Genomic DNA, 6,394 nt, shown 5'->3' on the forward strand with positions numbered 1-6,394 from the left:
AGGAAAGAAAAGAAAAGAAAAAACAAGCATGCTTTACCCAGGAGATGGCTCAGCGGGTTGAGCACAGGACTGGCATGCAAGAGGCCTCAGATTTGATACCCAGCACAGCACAAATGGAATCAGCGCCCAGGTTCTCTTCCTTTCAAAAAATAAGCAAATTGTTTTGTTTTGTTTTATTTTATTTTGTTTTGTCTTTTGTTTTGTTTTGTTTTAAGGCATTGGTACAACCAGATAACACACTTGGGAGGTAATGTGTATACTCAACCAGGTGTGCCACCACCCGGTCCCCTAAAACACTAGTTCTGCCTCTCAATAGTCATCTATTCAGACTGTGGTTCTTCTCCAGTGAGAAGAACCACATCTTTAGAAGGAGGGAGGGTGGGGACACAGAATTTTGTGGCTGTGGTGTGGAACTATACACGGTAATCTTACAATCTTGTAACCCACTATCAATCACAAAAAAAAAAAAAAAAAAAAAAAACCTCACTTCTTGTGGTATGGGAGGTTACACAGTTACTAGAGCACAGAACTTGCAAGCATAAAGTCCCAAATTTAAACCTCATCACCACACATACCAGTGTGATGCTCTGGTTCTCACTCTCATTAATAAATAAAATTAAAAGGAGGAGGAGGAGGAGGAGAAGAAGAAGAAGAAAAAGAAAATTCAGTTCTAGAATTTTGGGGTTAGGTTCTTTGTTGTTTTTTTTTTTGGGGGGGGGTGTTTTGGTTCGCTCTCTCTCTTTTTATAGAGACAGAAATTGAGAGAGAAAGGAAAGACTTAAAGAGGGTATGAGAGAAACACCTGGAGCACTTAATTTTCCACTTGTAAAACTTTCCCTTCCCCTTCCCACACAGGAAAGAGGAATGGACCACAGCTTGAACATGAGTCCTTTACTCATTGTAGCATGTGCACTCTCCCAGGGGTGCCACTGCCAGTCTCCTTTGATGAGTTGTTTGTTTATTTGAATGCACAAAGTGCTTCAAATAGTGCTTAGCACTTAATTGATTTCTTCCTAATCTATTATTTCTACAGTCAAAGGGGGAAGAGATGTGAACTTGTAAATTTTTTTAATTGCTCAACCCTTGACTAAGCTGCAATGATATACCCACATCCACATTTTGTTTCTAAGTACAAGTAACCATAGTTTTTCCTTGTGTCTCTAACCTCCTCCATGACTACTCTTACCAAGTGTATCCAAGAAAGGCTTACAGATTTTGAGATGTACAAATGGATTTCAAATTTCAATCCAGTAGCCAGATGTGTACAGACGAAGTCAAAAAATCATTTAGAGTCCACCTGATTCTGAAGCTTATTCCCATCACCCCGATTCCTGATGTTATAAAAGCAACAGAAATAAAAAAGCAATCATCTAGGCCTTAAAGTACACACAGAGCTTACCACCCCGAGGGAACACACTCCACGTGTCATTAAACCAGAGCTTGATAATAAACTTCCTTCTTTGCATTTCCATCTACTGTGCATATCTCACCTGCCCTCTTTTTTGGGTTTTTTTTCTTAAATTTTCTTGTTCATTTCATTTTAGCACTCTGCTCATTCTACAGAATGGACTTTTGAAAACTACAGTAACTTGCTCAACAGTTTGTTTGGCTTCGTATGTTAACTCTCTTTTCAGTCACCAGGTTCCAGATGCCATCAGGATACCGGCCAGACTTCCCTGGATTAAAGACCCCACCATTGTGTCCTGGAGCTCAGCTTCCCCAGAGCCCCACTCTACTAGGGAAAGAGAGAGGCAGACTGGGAGTATGGACCAACCAGTCAACGCCCATGTTCAGCAGGGAAGCAATTACAGAAGCCAGACCTTCTACCTTCTGCAACCCACAATGACCCTGGGTCCATGCTCCCAGAGGGATGGAGAATGGGAAAGCTATCAGGGGAGGGGGTGGGAAATGGAGATTGGGTGGTGGGAATTGTGTGGAGTTGTACCCCTCCTACCCTATGGTTTTGTTGATTAATCCTTTCTTAAATAATAAATAAATAAATAAATAAAAATAAAAAAGGCAAAAAAATTACAGTAACATGCTTTACAAGTATTTTCTGATAAAGGCAGAGAGATAAAGACAGAGAGACAGAGTGAAAGAGACCATAGTACCAAAGCTCCCTTCAATACAGTGGTGGCTGGGCTTGAACCTGGGTTGCACACATGGCACAGCATGGCCCTACCCATGTGGGCCTTACCACCAGGCCTACAGTAGCTTGCTTTAAACAAACTGCTTCCCAATTGAAAAATGCTTTACTCGGGGCTAGGTGGTGACTCACCTCATAGAGCACATGTTACCATGCTCAAGAACCCAGCTTCAAGACTCCACTCCCCCAGGTTTCCAAGGCCAGTAAAGAAGTGCTGCAAGAGTCTCTCTTCTCTTCTCTCTCATTCTCACTCGCTCGCTCTTGCTCTCTCCTCTCTCTCCCTCTATCTACCACTCACACTCCATATTAAAAAAAAAAAAAAAAAGCCACCAAGAACACTGAAGTTGTGTGGGCAATGAGCCCCAGCAGTGACCCTGCTGGCAAAAAACAAAAGAGATGCAATTAAGCCCACTGTGCTGCCCTCCCCATGGCGCCTGGTGTGCAGTGGCTGCAAACAGCAGTCTCCTGGGTAGTGTATGCAGCCTGTTGCTTGTATAGGCTGCCTTAAGGGACCCTGGAGACAGCCCTTCCTACTCTGTGTTCATTTTATGCCTGACCTCCTGCTGTCCCTAACCTTAGGCTCCAGACAGGGATGCGAGGGGCTTTTGGGAAGCCCAAAGGCACCGTGGCCAGAGTCCACATTGGCCAGATCATCATGTCCATCCACACACCAAGCTGCAGAACAAAGAGCATGTAATCGAGGCCCTGCGTAGGGCCAAGTTCAAATTCCCTGGACACCAAAAGATCCACATCTCCAAGAAGTGGGGCTTCACCAAGTTTAACGCAGATGAATTTAAAGACATGGTGGCTGAAAAGAGCCTCATTCCAGAGGGCTGTGGAGTCAAATACATCCCAACTGTGGTCCCCTGGACAAGTGGCGGGCCCTGCACTCCTGAGAGCCTCAGAGGTATCCCTTAATCAATGACAATAAATCAAGATCCTGCTTACAAAAAAAAAAAAAAAAAAGATAAATAAATAATAAAATAATGTCTTGCTGTTTTTAAGGTCTTGGCATTTTTTTTTAAGCCCTTGAATCTAGCCTCTCTTGCACCAGGTCAGGTTCTATTTGCTTATTCACAGAAGGGCTGCTGTGTGCCTGTGTGCCCATAATAAATAATGAGACAGGGTCTCTGCTCCCGGGCTGAAGAAGCCAGACCCTGAACTGTAATGGTTTTTGTACAGCCCACATTCCTGCCTTACCACAAACAGCATCTATCCTGGACATCCAACAAGGGAGTTCATTATCATAAAACCATGAGGAATGTCACTGCAAACAGTCCCTGGACTGACAACACAGTCCCCCCATACAGAAAGGCCAGCAGGACCCTTTGGGTGGTCAGGGGTTGGGGTAGGCACAAACCCAGCTCCTTGCCTCACCATGAAAACAGAGTTGGGTGTATTTGATCAAATTTGTAATTGGAAGAAAAATATATGAAAGACAGAGAGAGAGAGGGAGAGAGGGAAGGAAGGAAAGAGAGAGAGAGGCAGAGAAAGAAAGAAAGGAGAGGGATGGAGCAAAGGAGGAAGGGCAAAGCAAGCTGGGGAGACAACATAATGATTATGTAGAAGACTTTCATTCCTGAGGCTCTTTAAAGTCCCAGATTCAATACCCAGAGCACCATCATAAACCAGAATTGAGAAATGCTCTGCTCTTAACTTTCTTTCATTGAAAATAAAATAAATAAGGTTAAAATTGTTGAAAATATTTATGTGGTCTGGGGACATAATGTTTATGCCTGAAGCTCTGAGGTCCCAGGTTCAACCACTAGCACCACTATAAGCCAGAGCTGAGCTATGCTCTGGTCTTTCTCTTTTTCTTTCTCTTCTCTTTCTCTCTCATCTTTCTCCATGTATATACATATATAATTAAACTAAAAATTAAATAATAATAAGTAAATATTTTTTTATTAAAAAGCTCACATTCGGGGTCGGGCGGTGGCGCAATGTGTTAAGCGCACGTGGCGCAAAGCGCAGGGACCGGCGTAAGGATCCCGGTTCAAGCCCCCGGCTCCCCATCTGCAGGGGCGTCGCTTCACAGGCGGTGAAGCAGGTCTGCAGGTGTCTATCCTTCTCTCCCCCTCTGTCTTCCCCTCCTCTCTCCATTTCTCTTTGTCCTATCCAACAACGAACAACATCAACAATGGTAATGATAATAATCACAACGAGGCTACAACAAGGGCAACAAAAGGGGAAAAAATGGCCTCCAGGAGCAGTGGATTCACGGTGCAGGCACTGAGCCCAGCAATAACCCTGGAGGAAAAAAAAAAAAAAAAGCTCACATTCCTGTGACATCAGTCACCCCTGTTGAATATGCACAGAGGCTCTTGGGGTCAACTAATAATTTTGCCATGGCAAGATAGTTTACCTGTTCCTGCTTTTTTTCTGTTTTGTTTTGTTTCTGCCATGTTTGACCCAGTTTGGGTAACAGTCCCCACCACAATGGGGGAAGTTTTGGGGCTGTGGTAGCTTTCCTTCTCTCCTTTTGTCTCTCTGTTTCTATCAGGAAAAAAAAAAGTCAGAAGGGACAGGTGGTGATGCACTTTGTTGAGTGCATACATTACCATATGCAAAGACCCAGGTTCAAGCCCCCAGCCACCACCTGCAGGGGTGAGGAAACTTCATTAGAAGGGAAGCAGTGCTGCAGGTATCTCTCTCCTTCTCTGCCTCCCCCTTCTCTCTCAACTTCCCTCTATCTCTATTCAGTACTTAATTAATATTTTTAAAAATCACCTCAGATTTGCAAAGCCATGGCAATGACGGAAAATAAATATGGGGGCCAAGTGGTGGCACACCTGGTTGGGCACACATGTTACAATATGCAAGGGTCTGGGTTCGAGACTCTGGTCCCCACCTGCAGGGAAAAGCTTTGCGAGTAATGAAGCAGGGCTGCAAGCGTCTCTATCTCTCTCCCTCTCAATCTGCCCCTACCCTCTTGATTTCTGGCTATCTCTATCGAATAAATAAATAAATTTTTAAAAATGTAAAAATAAATAAATAAAGCAGAACAAATCAATTAACAATCAGGAAGCTAAAGGTAAGACTATAGCAGATGAAATCTAGGGTCTCCATTTTGGAAAAAGCTAGTAGGTCTATTTTAAGTATATTCGAAGGGGCCCATGACTTTACTACTTTTTGCCTGAGCCTGACAGCTAACTGTCCAGCAGAGAACAATTACAGAAGCCAGACCTTCCACCTTCTGCACCCCATAATTATCCTGGGCCAATACTCCCGGGAGAATAAAGCACAGGAAATCTTCCAATGGAGAGGATGGGATGTGGAACTCTGGTGGTGGGAATTGTGTTTCTGGAATTTACCCCCCTTGTCCTACGGTCTTGTCGATCATTATTAAATCAACAATAAACAAATAAATAAACATGTATTGCCTTAAGCTCACTGCTGAGAGAGGATGCTCTGCCTTTGGAAAAATCTGCAGTAGATGACTAGGGAGTTTGAAGCACATGCCAAACAGTGGTCCAAACCTAGGATGCACATAGAGGCCTGCATGCTTCCCCTAAGCTTGTCAGCACAGCACATCCAGCCTAGAGCTACTGACCTGAGCATCTGACCCAAGCTCACACCCTCAACAAACTGCTCAGGGTCTAGGCAGTGGCTCACCCAGTAGAGAACACACGTTACCATGCACCAGGACCTGGGTTCAAGCCTCCACCCCCACCTACAGAAGGGAAGTTTCTCAGGCAATGGAGTAGACCTGAAGGTGTCTCTTCTTCTCTCCCTCTTTGTCTATCTCTCTCTGTCCTTCATCCTCTGTCAGAAAAGATGAAAAAGAAAAAAAAAAAAGGGCCACTGGGAATGGTGGAATCCTAGTGACAACCCTGGTGGGGTTAAAAAAAAAAACCTCAAAATTTCACCCTGCTTGCTACAAGGTTCCAAGCCCTTCTTATTCAGTTCCCTCAAACCTCACTTCTGACTTGTCCCAATTTCCATAAAACCTGAGCTTTTGGCTCCTTCCCCAAATAGCCTCACCTCACCTCCTGGATCCAGACTTTATCCTGCACCTATCCCAGGCTCCCAGCTGCCACTGTTTCCTGGGAGGTGTTCACCCCTGGCAACCTTAGTCACACACAACCCACTGTTGGGACCTACGCTGGCACTGACTGGTGGAGTATCCTACCTGCCACTGGGTCTGTCCGAATCCCTGTGAGGAAGAACCAGCTAGGAGTGTTTTTTGTTTGTTTGTTTGCTGTATGTTTGTTTTTTGCCTCCAGGGTTACTGGAGCTCAGTTACTG

The 6,394-nt window shown here is 44.4% G+C and overlaps 1 non-coding gene and 1 pseudogene across 1 annotated transcript; both read left to right on the plus strand.

Moving 5' to 3' along the window:
- The first annotated feature begins 1,172 nt into the window (after positions 1-1,172).
- LOC103113253 (large ribosomal subunit protein uL16-like) lies at positions 1,173-3,175 on the plus strand (annotated as a pseudogene).
- LOC132537346 (small nucleolar RNA SNORA70) lies at positions 2,543-2,672 on the plus strand. Its single transcript, XR_009548794.1, has one exon. It is a non-coding gene; the product is annotated as a small nucleolar RNA SNORA70 (small nucleolar RNA).
- Positions 3,176-6,394: the final 3,219 nt, after the last annotated feature.

This window comes from Erinaceus europaeus, chromosome 2 (assembly GCF_950295315.1).
Source record: "Erinaceus europaeus chromosome 2, mEriEur2.1, whole genome shotgun sequence".
In the NCBI taxonomy this organism is placed as follows: domain Eukaryota; kingdom Metazoa; phylum Chordata; class Mammalia; order Eulipotyphla; family Erinaceidae; genus Erinaceus; species Erinaceus europaeus.